This window comes from Bos mutus, chromosome 4 (assembly GCF_027580195.1).
Source record: "Bos mutus isolate GX-2022 chromosome 4, NWIPB_WYAK_1.1, whole genome shotgun sequence".
In the NCBI taxonomy this organism is placed as follows: Eukaryota; Metazoa; Chordata; class Mammalia; order Artiodactyla; family Bovidae; genus Bos; species Bos mutus.
Window position 1 is genome coordinate 25,569,913 of NC_091620.1, and position 16,561 is coordinate 25,586,473.

At 43.9% G+C, this 16,561-nt stretch overlaps 1 protein-coding gene across 7 annotated transcripts in view; it reads right to left on the reverse strand.

The window, feature by feature from the left end:
* Positions 1-16,561, reverse strand: part of NRF1 (nuclear respiratory factor 1) — a 130,787-nt gene that overhangs the window by 10,887 nt on the left and 103,339 nt on the right. Inside the window, exon 11 of one of the 7 annotated variants that reach the window (XR_011463954.1) lies at positions 8,720-8,823. The exons of the other annotated variants lie outside the window; for them this stretch is intronic. The gene's annotated coding sequence lies outside the window, so the exon portion shown is untranslated. The remainder of the gene's footprint in view (positions 1-8,719; positions 8,824-16,561) is intronic. 7 annotated transcript variants of the gene reach the window in all.

Here is a 16,561-nt window from a genome sequence, read left to right on the forward strand (position 1 = left end):
TGCACAACCCTAGTAAGAAAGCTCTCCTGGCATTTGTACAGTGCTTTTCAAAGTCTTCTCACCCCCACTGCACAGCACTCGCTTCCTGCTGAGACTCTGGAGCAGCAGGCAGGGCAGGTATTCTTCCCTTTCACAAATGATAGGCAAGTACTGTTGGGAGAACCATGGACTTACCATAAAAGCACACACTTATAAAAACCTGGAGCTTTTAGTACCCCAATCTCTAGTACCTCATCTTTCAAAGCTGTAAGAAACCATAGAGTTCTTCAGTTTAGAAAATCTAATCCCCCCTTTTCTTTAAATTCCAAAGCATATGGGTAAAAAGTTGATTTAAACAAAACAAAACGTGGACTGAGGGAGACTGAGTGACTAAGCCGGTGGTAAGGCAAGGCAGCTGGGAGTCTCTGCAGGTACCGGCAAGCCTTTACCATTGACCACTACAGCCAGTAGGGACCTGGAAGGGAGAGGACAGTCCCTTTTGGGCTCACTGCTGCCTCTCCTCTCAGGCTTCTTGGTAAGGTTTACAGAATTGGCAAAAATGGAAAAAGAGGCCAAAAGAGACTTGGGAACTTCAGGTCCCAGTGCAAGGATTTCCTTGGCCAATAGCAGTCAGCCCCCAAATCCTGGAGGAACTGCTGGCCCCAGAACAGAAAGAGGAGTCCTGACCCTGCTCTATTTTTCTACCAGTTGGGTATCATTCTTGAGCCCAAATGGTCAAACACGCTCCTCCCATCTTAACAAATGGCAATTACATTCTTTTAGTTGCTCAGGCCCAAAACTTGGAAGTCAGGCCATTCTCACGCAATTCATCAGCAAATTTTCTCGTTTCAAAGATAAACCCAGAACACAGCCGCCATTGGCCGCTGATCCCCTGGGTGAACTCCTATCCTCTCTTGCCTGGACTACGTGTTAGCTTCCCTCCACATTGCCCTGCGTCAGCCCTGGCTCCAATGCACTCTCTGCTCCCCAGACAGAAGCCAGAGGGATCTTCTAAAACTTCCACACGATGGACATGGGGACACACATTCTGAAAATTCAGATATTTGCTTTTCCTTGGTTTCTGCAAAACGGGTTCCGCAGTGCTCTGTCTCTGAACGTGTCACCAGGGGAGGCTTTGTGGTAGACCACGGGCGCCAGCGAGAGTGACTTCAAGGTTAGGGTCACTGCCCTGACACTCTGGATTCATCATTCCTGAGCTGATCTACTCTATTCCTGGCCTCTTCTGAGGTAATGAATGCCATCACTAACCTACCACATGATGAGTCTCTCTCTCACACACACACATGCATATAACTGGAATTTATTTACTGACGGGAATTCATTTATGGCACCCCACTCTAGTACTCTTGCCTGGAAAATCCCATGGACGGAGAAGCCTGGTAGGCTGCAGTCGATGGGGTTGATAAGAGTTGGACACGACTGAGCGACTTCACTTTCACTCTTCACTTTTGTGCATTGGAAAAGGAAATGGCAACCCACTCCAGTATTCTTGCCTGGAGAATCCCAAGGACGGGGGAGCCTGGTGGGCTGCCGTCTACGGGGCAGCACAGAATCGGACATGACTTAAGCGACTTAGCAGCAGCAGCAGCGTTTTGAGATCTGATGAATAAGTCTATACATCACAGTTAGCTAAATCTTGAGATACTGTTTGACAACAGCTACTCCAACTCCCCCCGCCTTTTTAGTGGCTCCCTACTAAGGGAAAATAAAGTCCAAATAGCCAATAGATGAGGGATTATATCAGCCTTTCCCACAAATACTCTACCTTATGCCTTCATCACAACTGTACCTGTCTCCTCAGTATACCCTAGCCACCACATGTATTTACTCAGGCAGGTCTCTCTGCCTAGAATTACCCCTGCCAACCTACGTCCTGTTCTTTCCCTGTCTTTCAGGGGTTCCTCCAGACCTAACAGCCTACCGGGTTCTCTCCTTCTGGGGATTTTATTGCTTCACCACTCATTTGGCACCAGATCTGTGCTAACCTGTTCCCAAATAGGTACTGTTTTTCTCTATACAAACACTGCTTACTTAGATCTTGGCAGGACGATGTTCTTGAACAGTGAGCAACTTGAACACAGTAGACGTTAATACCTGAATATGACAATTGATCACATTCTTCATGATTTTCAGAAACTTGATTACATTCCCCTTAGCTGTGGTCTCTGGCCCGAAGCCTTTTACTCCGCTTTGGAATGAGTACTGTTGTCCCCACAACACTCTTAAGGCAGCAGCCGAGTGCTGTATGGCAGTTCAGTGCATTTGATGTGAAGGTGGAACAGGCGCTTGTATTTCCATTAGCTTCCCAGTCAGAAAGAATCCTGGCTCTGCCACTTACAGGCTTATGAAGTCTCACTTTCCTCCTACATGAAATGGTAATTCCTAATATTCTCAGGGTTTTTGAGAACTAGATGTGCTGACGTGGGTAGAGTCTGGCACAGTGCCTGGTGCACAGTAGGTGAACACTGTCAGCTGCTTTCCCAGATGACTTGGAATGAGAGGTCTGATAAAGCCTGGCTGGGGTCACAGATGTTAGACTACAGCTCTCAGGAAGCAGAAAGGAAAGCAGAGACAGTGCAGATCTCCTTTCAGCTGCGATTTGCTCCTGCCAGGAAGCACATCATTCGCCAAAGGCCTTCAAAGATGTAAAGATTAGAGATAAAAGCCATGAAATCAGGGCAGATGGACTGGAGGGCTGCTTCCTTTCTGAATGCAGCGATGGTCAGCACAGGCACTGGAACCACATGATGACATGTATGCAATAGCTGCTGATTCGGTATAGCAGTAAAGACACAACCTAGGCTAAACCACTAATCAGTATTAAGATCAGGGTCAGTATGATATGATGTCACCATGCCGATAAACTTCTAAACCCCAAAACTAACGGCACACGCTGGAGCCCAGCAGAGCTCAGAGTTGCAAGCCTAGTCAGGGTCACCCAGAACCACAGGCTGCCCTCCCCGCACCCCACACCACGACAAGACAGAGCGGACAGACAGCCTGAGGAAGAATGGGCCTTTCATTTGCTCTCACAATCTGGGAAACCTTTGGGAATTGTTGTTTGCTGTAACTGAACCTTTCAGCCCAAAGGCCTTCCTAGTTGGTCATGGAAATATCTTTTAGTTTGGGAAAAAATATTGATGGTTGTGAGAGAAAAGTAGCTAAACAAATAAATTATCAAGTAAACGTAACAGTTGGTGAAAGAGCAATAATTCTTAAAGCTGAAAGGAAAAATTCACCATGTAATACTTTCTGTGGTTTATGCATAAGAAAGTGAACTGTATGTATTAGGAAAATGCTGGCTTAAATGGGGAACCTGTGACTGTGACTGGAAAGGAGAGGAATAAATAAGAAAGTGAAATCATCTATTGTTATTACCTAAGTTACTTCTACAGTTTTTAAAGAGCCATCAAAAATATCTATAAGTGTCCTTAGGGAGGACAGGAAGGAGGGAAGTCCTTTAAAAAATCTTATCTCCAGGCCTGGAAAGAAGTTACATCAGTGCCTGACATCTAAGGAAAGCCACTATTATATGAAGAAAAATAGGCATGGTGTGTCCTGGCATAGAGATGGGAGAACATGATGGAAAACCAGGTAAAGAAGCTAGTAGGCAGGCAGCAGGCAGATAAAGAGGCCGAGAAACACAAACAAGGACCACATGGAAAGAGGACAGATGAGGGCAAGAAAATGAAGGTCATGAAAAGAACAATGATATCAAATGAAAAGGAGAGCCAGGTAACCCTCATAATAGTAAGACAAGGGAGAAATAGAAAAAGCATTTCTCTCTCAGTGGTTCTGTTTCTGCTATATTAGCTGCTCCTGGGACATTTAATCTTCCTTTTCCGTGTTTTTAAAGTCCATGGCTTTTGAGGGCATTTGAGGGATTTATGGATTAAAATATGTATTACATCTGGCAAGTACTGAATATTCTCATGAAGCCAATAGCAGACTCAGAGGTACCCTGGTGTAACAGGCACTTCTCAGCACCCAAGATTTCTCTCCTCTGACCAGACAATCTCAACCTGCTCTTGGAAAAACCACTTTCTGGAATAACTTCCATAGCAGTGGCCTTTTCTGGGTAGGGCAGTTTCACTGTGTCCTTAATCTTGATTTTGCAGACCACAAGAAAATTGTCTTGCCTGCATCCCACAAGCCAAACGTTAAGAGTGAATTCACTTTTACTTTATTAGTGAATGTATTTCAAAACATAATTTGTAGATATAATTTTACCATTCCCTCTTGAAATTACTAGAGTCCCCAGGAACACGAACGAAATCAGGGTTTTGTCCTTTAGTGTTCAGAATCACCATGGGCTACATCCTGGAGACTGAAATCCCAATGGAAGACTGAACAAACTAACTCCGATCCATGCTGTTCTGACCAAGAGGGCTTTAAACCAAAAATGGCAGGAGAGAAAAGTGTTGAAAGCTTGCAGGACATGTAGGTACTCAGGAGGATGTCTGACCAGAGATGTACGGAGAAGGGCGGGAGCAATCCAGTAAAGCTCCAGAGATCACTGGGAGGGGTGGGGAAACACTCCACATCTCCAAGGTCTGTGTAGCAGACAAGGTGTGAACAATACGCAAAGAGTTGGTATTTTTAAACATTAAATGCAGCCCATCTGACAGAAACCTTAGGAGAAAGTTACCAAGCTGTTTACCAAGAGTTTGCAATAGTCGGGTGTAGAAATGGACCAATCAGAAGACCAATAGGTCTTCTTACCTAGAGTTAAGAATGGAGATTTATTTTTCTGTTATTATGTTCAAAATTTTTATTACAGAAAATTTCAAATAGGCACAAAAGGAGAGAGACTAGTGTAAGGACTCCCACCCTCTGTGCCTACCACCCAGCCCTTGCCTCCTCCATCTGAACAAGGACAGACTGAGGCAAAAATCTGCCGAAGGTGCTCTCCTGATTTTTCAATGCCTCACTTAGCCCAATCTTAGAGCATCATTTAGGGGTTTCCCTGATGGCTCAGATGGTAAAGAATCCACTTGCAGGAGACCCAGGCTTGATCCCTCGGTCAGGAAGATCCCCTGGAGAAGGGAATGGCTACCTACTTCAGTATTCCTGCCTGGAGAATTTCATGAACAAAGGAGCCTGGTGGGCTATAGTCCATGGGGTCGCAGAGTCAGACATGACTGAGTGCCTCAGCAAAATTTGCTTTAGACACAGTCAGACACCTAAAGACAGTAGATTAGAGGTGGAAATAAACAGTTAAGGGGTCTGACAATCACAAAGAAAGAAATCTATCTTATAAACTTCATTTAAATTGAGTATTATTCCATCTTTCCTCTGGACTGTAGTTAGCATAACCAAGCTGTTAATGGGGACAAGTTCTTTATAAAAGAATTCCAGCTAATAAAGGCAGAGGAATGATAACACTAGAGAAATCACTAGTTTGAAACTTCTAGTGAAATAATGGATCTACATAATATCATTAATGGTTACTAAAGCCACTGGGGCTTCCCTGATAACTCACCTAGTAAGGAATCCGCCTGCAATGCAGGAGACCCCGGTTCAATTTCTGGGTTAGGAAGATCCCCTGGAGAAGAGATAAGCTACCCACTCCAGTGTTTTTGGGCTTCCCTGGTGGCTCAAAACCATTAGGTGACCGGGTGATGAGGACTGTAGAATAAAGAAATGCCACCACCCATGCAGGCTGCAGTGCCTGGAAGGGTAGCCTCTTAAGTCTACCCTCCAGCCACTTCCTTCTTTCCACAAAGATGAAGCCCCTGTGGCCTGTTCAGCATCCATTCGCAACAGGCAATTTGCTATACAGAGGCCTGACAATGACACAGAATTTTCAAAAGCATTGGGCAAAAAGGGCCACCAGAAAGGGCAGCAGCAGGAAGTCTGCTTCCCATGCACACCTGTGCCTGGGGTACAGAGGTGTCTTTGACATCTACCCATGGGGTTTACAAATTCCTTTGGGAAACGTGCCAGCACACTGAGTGCTAATGATGCTCATGATATAAAGGTAGATCTTTATAGTCACCTCTTAGTTGAACCAAAGGAAGGATGGGTCATTTCCTCCACAGTGCCCCCGCTAAACTCTGATTTCATGATGTGCTTTTCTTGTCACACTTATTTTCTAATCATGTCTTCTTTAAGCTAACATGAAAACTAATTTGTATTTCTTAAGTATGCAGCAGCTGGGCAGGGGGTGGAGGAGATGGTTCAGGCTTTACCCTGGCTTGCTTAGAGACACTGTCCAAGGATTTAAAATGTGCCATGAGTGATTTGCATGACAGATATTCGGTGTATGGCAACTAAGAATTGACTATATTTACATTTATAAAACCAACAGGGCCATTTCTGTTTCATAGGGCTGCTATGAGGATAAGTAACATTATATTTAAATAATTTAAATTCTTGAGAAAAGAGATATTGTCTAAATTTGAGGTAGTATGGGTGGCTCACATGGTGAAGAATCTGCCCACAATACAGGAGACCTGGGTTCGATCCCTGGGTTGGGAAGATCCCCTAGAGAAGGGAATAGCAATCCACTCCAGCACTCTTGTCTGGAGAATTCCATGGACAAAGGAGCCTGGTGGGCTACAGGCCATGGAGTCGCAAAGAGTCAGACACGACTGAGTGACTAACATACATACACATCGTTATTTCATAAAGGTTTTCTCCCAGGAGTCAAAGCCACCATGTAGTAGCTAACAGAGACGGACATATGGAAGAAACAAGCTTAAAGGTCTGCCCTTACTCCCCAGACTTGCTGAAAATCGAAGATGCCACCAGCTCAGTGCTCAACCCTCAGGAATATTGTCCACACTCCACATTGTACACCAAATGAACAATCCATATACACACTCTTGGCCCCCAAGTGTTCACATGCCCTCTTGTCAATGAGAAGCTCTGTTTAATGAGAAAAGAATTCTTCAGGCAAACAGTGGGGCTGTGAAAGCTGAAGGAAGGGAAGGCCAGGGAGCAGGTCAGCTATAAGTAGACATTCCAAACATTAAAGTCTTTTCTCATAGTTGCAATACATTTTTAGTATCACTATTATTACTATTTTGTGAGAAGTTGGAGGGGCTGAGGAAAGGACACAAGATTCTTGGAGGAAAAATAATTTTAAGGTGAAAAGACAAAGATCATAGTTAAGAAACACCATTGGAAGCTGATCCAAAAATAATCAGGCAAGTTTCCTTTTCTCCTTCCAGCAAGGCTGAAATATTGGGGTGGCCAAAAAGTTTGTTCAGGTTTTTTCCTTAAGTCCAAGGCTCACTTAAGCAGTCAAGACATTTCAGGAGGTTCAGACCAATCTCTACAACAGTCCTGTCCATGAGAACTCACTGTGAAGCAGGGCACAGCGTACCTGTGAGCACCTGACACGTGGCTAGTGTAATTGAGGAGCTGAGTCTTTAATTTTATTTGATTTTAATTAATTTCAGTTTATAAAGGGCTAGAGCAAGGCTCTAAAACCTTCCCAGAGCTTTCAGTGAGCCAACTCCACACCTTAAGCGTGCTTCAACTGCATACACACTGCAGAACATGCTAAGAGTTACTTTTGTTTAGATGGAAACTCAATCTGAAATTAGACACTCTGCATTCACCTAAAATATATTTTCCTGGCATTTCCCTTATTTACATTATAGCTTTTTTCTTTACTGCCCGACCCCATCAACTTATTTTAACATATCCTGCCTCCTGGGTGCCCAGGTGAGAAACTCTGCCAGCACTGGAGAGTACTGCAGTGGAGCTATACATTAGGGCACTACAAGCAGCAGGGGAGGCTGGGTTGGGCACAGTCAGAGAACTGCTGGCCGCCTTGGTGAGCCAATCTGATAGCAGGTCTTTGTAGTCTCACTCACAGCAGTGTCTCAGCTTCCATATTGAGACCCCTTCAATGATTCTCAGATCCATTTGCTAGCTTTACAACAGAAAAGATGTTTCTATCAATTTTACTTTTGAAAACCCCATTTAGGCTCTGAAAACCTCTAAATTGGGGCCTTTCTAATAATGAAGATTTGGTATAATTATAATGTCACAGGCAATCGTGCTGACAAAGCAAAACCAGTATGTCTCCTCGCTGGGCCTTTGCTCTCAACTCTGACCAACAGGAGGAGAAAAGAGGCTTTGTCAGGAGCAGATGTACAGTGGGAGGCCCCGGGAAAGCAGATCTGGTGAATGAAGCAGGTGCCACTTAGACATTCACTTTACTGACTCCAACCACAACCTTCCTTTCATTTGATATCCTGCTCTTGGCAGGAGGATGGGGAAAGAGCATCACACAAAGAGGAAGCATGTTTATCCTGTTCAGATTACTGCTCTGCTAGGCTGCTGCTGCTGCTGCTAGGTTCTGCACATTCGCTCTTTATTAAGCAAATGGTAGAGCTGAGAAGTGAATCCCTGTATTTACACAGGTAATCTGAGAGCCAGAAGGGCCCCAAAACCATAGTGGCTGTGATGTGCAGGCTATCAGAGTTAGAAACAGTGTGCTGACATTCCTTCAAAATCTTAATGCAAGCACAAATAAAAAGAGAAAAGTACACTTAACCAAGAACCTTAAAAACTTTATAAGAATTTCTCCTGTTATGATAATCTAGTTCTTGTGTGAACAGTGATTAATCCCCCTCTTACATGCTTAATTAAAACTGCTTTTTCATCCACATATTGAATAGTAATGATTCCAATTAAACTTGTCCAATTATGGCTCTAGATTTGGTATGCAAAAAAAAAACAAAAACCCTTTACAGAATATTACCTGCAATGACAGGCACCAAGATTCTGTCTTGGTTACAAGGAGCTGGAATCATCTAAGACCAGAATCTGTCTTTCGAATACAAAGACTCAGAAAGATCTGGGGACCTAAAGGGAAGGAGAATGAAATAACGAAACATGTAACTTGGCCTTGAGGACGCTGGAGGTGGAGAGGATGCCGTGGTCAGTGGTGTCTGTCTGCCAGATGGCGGGTACCTTCTCGGCAATCTCTGCCCTGAAGCCCTGACCTGAGAGTCCTCTGCCCAGAACGCCCCTAACTTGTCAAGTTTCCCCAAGCTGAGAATACCAGACACAGACCAACCTGGCTTCACACGTGTGCTAATTCCCTCTGGGGTCCCAAGGAGCCAACTCTGAAGACATTCAGCTTTCAATGTGAAAAACACCTCAAAGCATCTGAAGGACCTGGCCATGGCTCAGATGAGTACTAAGGATCAAGACCAATGTATAGGGGTCATTTCATTGTAAAGGCCCTACCTTTCTCTGAAGGGCCTCAATTAGTAGCAATTCCTTGTGTAAAATGATGAATGCCTGAGGCCACTCCAGTTTATGATGGTGTAGAGGAGATGACACATCCCCTTTGAACTTGCAGACTCTGCAAGGAGAAAGAGGACTCTAAACATCACAATGATACTTTCTTTTTCTTTGGTTGTGCCATGTAGCTTGTGGGATTTTAGTTCCCTGACCAGGGATTGAACGCAGGCCCTCGGCAGTGAGAGCACTGAGTGCTAACCACTGGACCAGCAGGGAATTCCCCACAGTGACACTTTCAAGAGGCAGTTCTGCTCCTTCGGAATGTATCCACAGGTCAGCATCTTTGCAGGAGACAAAGGTACCAAAGAACACCAAAACTAAAAACTCCTTGAGCTGTATAGGCAATGTCTGATGAGTGACAGAAAAGACTTGGTACTTCTGGAGAACTGGGTCTCAGTTTTGTCTGCCCCAGCATGCCTCAGGAATACAATCTTTGTCTATTAGTGCCAGAGGCTTTCTGAAGCAAGGATTCTCAGTGTGAGATTCACTTCCTTCTTCCAGCTCACTGTACCAGATCCTAAGAATGCATCCCAGAGATGTTACGAGTGAACCCTCTGAAGACTAAATCCCTTCCCATTCAATGTGAGTGTTTAATAACAGTAATAGTAGTAGTAGTAAACAGTTATTGTATGCTCACAATGCCCCCCAAATTAGTGCCATCAATGTATATCTTGGGGGAATGGAGGGGGTGGAGATCAGGGTGTCAAAAAAACTGCTACTTCCCTCTGAGAGCTATTCTGGAAGGCATTTTGGACCTCAGATCATAATGAAGCGGGTGGGGAAGGAGGACAAACCTCTATGGTACAAAAGGGCTGGATGAGTAACATACATGAGACAGAGAACTGTAACCCTCTTTGGATTCTAGAATCAAGAGCGCCATCACACATCTCCACGTTCCCATTTCTCAGAAGCAGCCACGTTTCACTGTGAAATCTGGAATTCATCCAATGCTAATGGCTTCTTTCAGACTGTAACCCACAAGGCTCTGGATATTTCATCCTTTTGGGGGCCATGATAAGTCCATTAGCATACCTGCGTTGAAGACGGCTGCAGCTGAGAAGAGGAATTTGCACTTGTGGATCATCCAAGTGGAAATGGGCAAGTGGCCTTGGTTGTGAATACAGGGACCAGAAAGTGAGTCTAGGTGTCGCCACTGCTTCCTGTCTCCGATTTTCCTGCTCAGGACTCTGCAGTGCACAAAAATAGGCCAGCTCTTCTTGCCACCCTCTGCCCAGCTGTTTACTGGCTGCGGATTACTGGAGTCACGTGGCAGGTTTTTTTTAGCAAAGCTCTGCTGTCTCTGAGCTGAGAAGGTCGCTGGAGGAGGCTTATGATGCACTTCTGCCGCCCTCCCCTGTGCAGGGTGGCACAACCTGCCAGAAGGCCACAGTGCTTTTGCTGCGGTCTTCAGAGCAGCACTGTCCAGCAGTGGTGGGGATGCTGCGTATCTGTGTCCTTTAGTAGTCACTAGTTGCATGTGGCGATTTAAACTTGAATGTGAATAAATTAAAATTAAATAAAAAAACTAGTACCTCAGGTCACATATGGCTAACTGAGCACTTTGTGGCTAGTGTGACTGAATAACTGAATTTTTAATTTTATTCAACTTCCATTTAAATTCAAACAGCCACATATAGCTAGTAGCTACCGTACGGGGCACTTTATTTTAACAAATTTTTGGCTGCACCATGCAGCTTGAGGGATCTTAGTTCCCTGACCAGGGATTCAGTCTGGGCACTGGCAATGACAGGTCGAGTCCTAACCACTGGATCGCCAGGGAATTCCCAGGATATAACGTTAGATCTTGGATTTTGACTCCATTTACTTGTTTGCTTCTGTTAAGACTCATCATGACACTGATTTCTAAAGTGAGCAACACATGGCTATGACCATCCCTCAAAACAAGTCTGAAAAACGTGAGCCACACCAAGTAACAGTTTGATCAGATACAGTAAAGATGATGATTTTCATCTGTTTTATACCGTCTTTAGTTTCTTGGTTGAGTGGATTGGCAAAATGGAGTGAAGTGGGGCGAAAGGAGCCCACAGAGGCAGTACAGAGTCCTGGAGATCTGGGTTTGGTTTCACCGTTCAGCAGCTGAGTGACCCTGGGCAAGTCCTAGTGTAGCTGCCTCTACAAAACAAGCTATAAGCTCTGTTCTACCCACCTTCCTGGGTGAAGGGAGGTCAGTGTAGAGTACTTACTTAGTCAACTGCAAGGTGCAGTGGTAGGGCTAGTAGTAGGAGTGTTGATTAAAAAAAAAAAAGAAAAGGAAAGAAGGTAGGAAGAAAAGAAAAAGATGAAGGCCCTAAATAATAATGTTTAATGCACACTGTCAAAAGGCAAATAAGGAGTGAAACTGAAATAGTTATTCTCCTAGTATGACATCTACCAACATGTTTCCCAGAATGAAGATGAATCATCTTAGGAGAAACGTTCAGTTCAGTCACTCAGTTGTGTCTGATTCTTTGCGACCCCATGAATCGCAGCATGCCAGGCCTCCCTGTCCATCACCAACCCCTGGAGTTCACTCAGACTCAGGTCCATCGAGTCAGTGATGCCATCCAGCCATCTCATCCTCTGTTGTCCCCTTCTCCTCCTGCCCCCAATCCCTCCCAGCATCAGAGTCTTTTCCAATGAGTCAACTCTTCACATGAGGTGGCCAAAGTATTAGAGTTTCAGCTTTAGCATGAGTCCTTCCAAAGAACACCCAGGACTGATCTCCTTTAGGATGGACTGGTTGGACCTCCTTGCAGTCCAAGGGACTCAAAGAATCTTCTCCAACACCACAGTTCAAAAGCATCAATTCTTCAGCACTCAGCTTTCTTCACAGTCCAACTCTCACATCCATACATGACCACTGGAAAAACCATAGCCTTGACTAGACAGAGAAATGTTAGCTGACTTAAATGGGGAAGCCCCTCTCTGCAGACAGTGTTTCTCAGGGTGGCCCTTGGAGGACACTGCGCAGGGTCCCACTCTGAGCTCTGCCCTGGCTGCCGCATTCCCCGGTGTGGCACCAGCTTCCCAGGCAGCCCCAGTTCATGGGCTCAGCCTCACCGTTCTTTCTGAGCCACAGCTCAGAGCTCTCCTTATCTGTCCTAAGAAGTGATCGTCCCGGGTCTCTGAGTATGTCCCACACCCCCTCCATTTAAAGAAAGACTTGTGATTCTGAAGGGGAAAACAGCTGTATGACAGATGAATCTTCCTGTACTTTTTCTCACAGAACAGGTAATGCCTTGGCTTGGTCTGACTGACACCATCCTAACATCTTAGCTTCCCCTCAGGTCTCCCTGTCAGTGGAAAAGAGGGCCATTTACTTTACAGGATGGTGGCCTGAAAACCCACAGCTCCTGCTCTCAGGGGGCTTGCAGCCTGAGGCTCTCTCCTCACACACACAACCCTGGGGCTCAGGGGCTCACTGCTTCCAATCTAGGAGGCACTGAACTCCCCACTTTTTCATTAAAGGTACAGACAGTCTCACAGTGTCAAAGTAACAACAGTTATTTTAAAGCTATTATCACGCTTTATGGTGACTGAATATGCACATTTACAGTAAAACTTTACTTAATACAGTTTACTTATTTAAAGTTTAAAATATTGAGGCAAAGAGTGATTTAGTGCACACAAGAATAGCATATCCGCATCTTTTGGAGGCTGCAACATTGACATATTTCCTAAGTTAATTAATACTTACATCTTCACTGACTCTTCTGGGAACAAGTCCATATATTAATGGGTCCAGAAAACGAGGACCATAGGAAAAGGGAGAAGGTGAGATGTATTCTATAGTTTATCAAGATGAGCACTGGCACTTTATCTCTTACTCTTAAAGATGAGCTGGAACAAAAGGACACGCTGCAAATAATAATGGATGATGGTGGTGGTGATAATACAGAAAAAGTGAGAAAAAAAAGTCACCCTTTGTGATGGAAGCTGAAATGCTGCTGGAAGAGAACAGCAGCCCTGGACCAAGGAAGGTGATATAACCGACCGCAGGAGCCATTAAACAACGTCACCTTCAATTTCCTTCACTCAAGGTTATAAAAATACTCCCATATATTCCCATTTTTACAGTATTCAACTCTGGACCATAAATCCTTCAACTGTGTAAGGTAAGCACTGGGACCTGTCCTACAGACAGGAAAGCTGGGTCTACTGAACAGTACTGTGCGCTCTGTACCACTTAATGTATTTGGGGGGATGCTTGAGAAGAAACTGATGCTGGCAGCTAATAATAATTTCACATTTATGAATGATGGATCTATGTGCCAAGCACTATGCTAAGTACTTCACAGGAATCTCTTTGTTTATTTAATGCTCCCGACTACCTCATGGTAGTATTATCCTCCTAACTATATAGCTAAGGCTTAAGGAACTTGCCTGAGAGCACAGAGCTCGGCAGTGGTACAGCTTTCAGAGGACCCATCTAGACCTGAAGGTCCTCCCACCTCCCCGCCCTTCCTTTCATTCTCCATGCCACACCAGATACCCTCCGTGACCCTAGCCACAGTTTCTACGGTAGAGGTTCTTCATCTCGGTGGGGGGTGGGGCAATGGGAGCTCTCTCTGATCTACTTGCACTTCTGATCAAAGCTGCAGATTCCAGATAAATCTAAAACTTTTGTGCAGAATTTTTCGCGATCCACAGATCCAAGTTAAGAATACCCTAAAGGTTTCTATAATACACATAAAGCAGGTTTCTACAGAAAGTTAACACACACATGTTGCCTGCTGCAGGTCCAGCTGGGCTGATCTCTTTATAGTAAGTACAGGATGGACCTTTCAGCCATCCTGTCTCACGTGGGAGGCCCTGCTGGATAGGAATGTGTGTTCTAATCTCTCATGCAAGGACCCCACTCAAAAGTCCTGCTCTCCCTTATCTGAACTCTATGTTACTGTCCTCATCCATCTACTCTTTTATCCCCTTTGCTAAAAACACCAATTAAAAAAAAAGTATTCCAGTGATCACGGTTGAGATTAAATTCAACTGGGAAAACACATGCATATTTTTAAAAGTTTTTAAAAAGGCTAAAGAAAAACAAGGAGGTGAAAAAGTGATGACATGGTCAATGTGAAAGGAAGATCAAGGTTTTTTCCTCAAAGAATTTGAAAACTGATTTAGTGTGATCTGGCAGTTGGAATGGATAGTAGAATGTACATTTGTTTATAGTGCAGCAAGACTGAGCGGGGTCTTCAGGTTGTAGGAAACTATGTTGATGAATCTGGGGCAAGAGTCAACATTAGCAAGGCTGTTGCCAGGGCCAGGCCAGAACAAAGAGGGGCATGTGGTACTGAAGAGAAATGAGAAGGGCTGCTCCTCTGTGTGTAATGTAAATGCCTTGTAACAACCAGCTTCAGTGTTCAGAAGACCAGCCCTCCAGCCTACTTCTCCATGCCCCACTTCAGGGCATGGGGAAGGCAGCTGTCTCAGGAAGGACAGCACAGGCAGGGGACAGTCTCTGGGTGCCGGATAGTAGAGATGTATTTTATGAACACTTTGGGGAATGAAATCAAGGGCTGGACGCAGAGCCAAAGGGAAGGCTGCAGTGAGCAGGAGGGGAAGCAGTGGGCCAGTCAACTTGCTCCAGGCAGAAATGTACACCCCCCCAAGCTCTTTCCCACATTCCCCAACCGTACCACCTTGGTCTCTGTTTCCCTGGAGACAGGTGGGGAGACTGAAAGAGCCCGGGCACATACTGAAGGGCAGCAGGAGGGCTTGGGCAGAGGATTCTGAGGAAACAACTCTTCACCTGAGTTTACTTCCTCCTGACCATGATCTCTGTCTCCCTAAACAAGCTCCCCTCATTCTAAACAGCACCCACCCAGGAATCCCCTGGTGGTCCAGAGGTTAGGACCCTGAGCGTTCACTGCTGGGCCCAGGTTTGCTCCCTGGTCAGGGAGCTAAGATTCACATTCTTACATAATGCCATACACCAAAATAAATTCAAGATATTTTATAGTATTTAAAATAAAAATTGAATCCATAGAACTGGAATGTAATTAGATATTGATCTGATTTGGGTCAAAGAGAAACAAGGAAACAAAACTAAAAGTAACAGAAGTGAAATAAAAATAAACTGGGAAAAGCTTGCAACACACACAATAAAGGGATTATATCTTTCTCCTACTGATTTGGAGAAACTCTTTATATATTAAAGACCTCAGTAGAAAAATGGGTGAAGAACACAAATAGACAAATACTAAAATATATATGTGTAGATAAAAACATGGAGAAAAGAGTAAAAATATCTTTCACTAATATTAAAAAAATGCAAATTAAATAAAATTCAACTTATTGCCTACCAAATAGGTATACACATACAAAGTAAATTATGCTAATATCTAATGTTGGTGAGGAGTAACTAAGTGGGTTCTAAACAGTTCTGTTGGAAGTATTAGGAAGGATAAGCTATGTAGAGAGCAAAGATTCATAGGTGTGGGCAAGATTTTGTACCAAGATGAACACTATTATTCATGTTGTAAAAAATTACCAATAACCTAAATTATTGACAATAGAGGACTGATTATTATGATGGATAATATGATGATATATTAGCAAGTATTAAAGTGATCTTTTCAAAAAACATTTAGCCAGATGAAAGTGGTTAAGATATTTCAAAACAAGTTATAAAATAGTACAACATGATCCTAATTAGATTTAAAAAGTTATGAATGGGGTGGGGGAGGCTATATTTTAAAAAACTCAACAAAAACAAAAACAAAACAAACCCTCAAAAAACATTCTGTGTAGCGTGATCATAGATGAGCTTTATAATCAGGACCAAATCAACCCCCCCACCCCCCGCAAGAAAATGCTATGCTCCCCTTTTTTCCTGTGATATTATTAGAAAAGTGCCAACTATTTTAGAAAACACTGATCCTTTCTAAGCAACTCTGGTAAGAAGCTTGATGGACAATAGTTGAAGCAGATGATTCCCATTACCATTATTGATTAACGATGAACTTCAGTTATTTGTTTTGTTTTTTCCCCCATCTAGATTTTTGTCATTTTGTTGTTGTTGTTGAAACAGGGAGGAAGATAAAAGATCTGAAGTGGTCCTGAAGTCCATTATTATTAGCAAAGGGGGTTCTAGGGTACAGAGGATGGTAGAGAGAAAGGAAACCAATGGGCAATTCAAAATTGTACAACCTCTTAAGGTGCGCTGTGGGGGTAAAGCAAGGGATAACTGTTAAAAAGAAAGAAAAGAAAAAGGCAAGGAAAGAACTCAACCAGAGCCCTTTCCCAGCCTTACACATTTTGAAGAGAAAGGCACCTGTGAAAACCTTTTAAC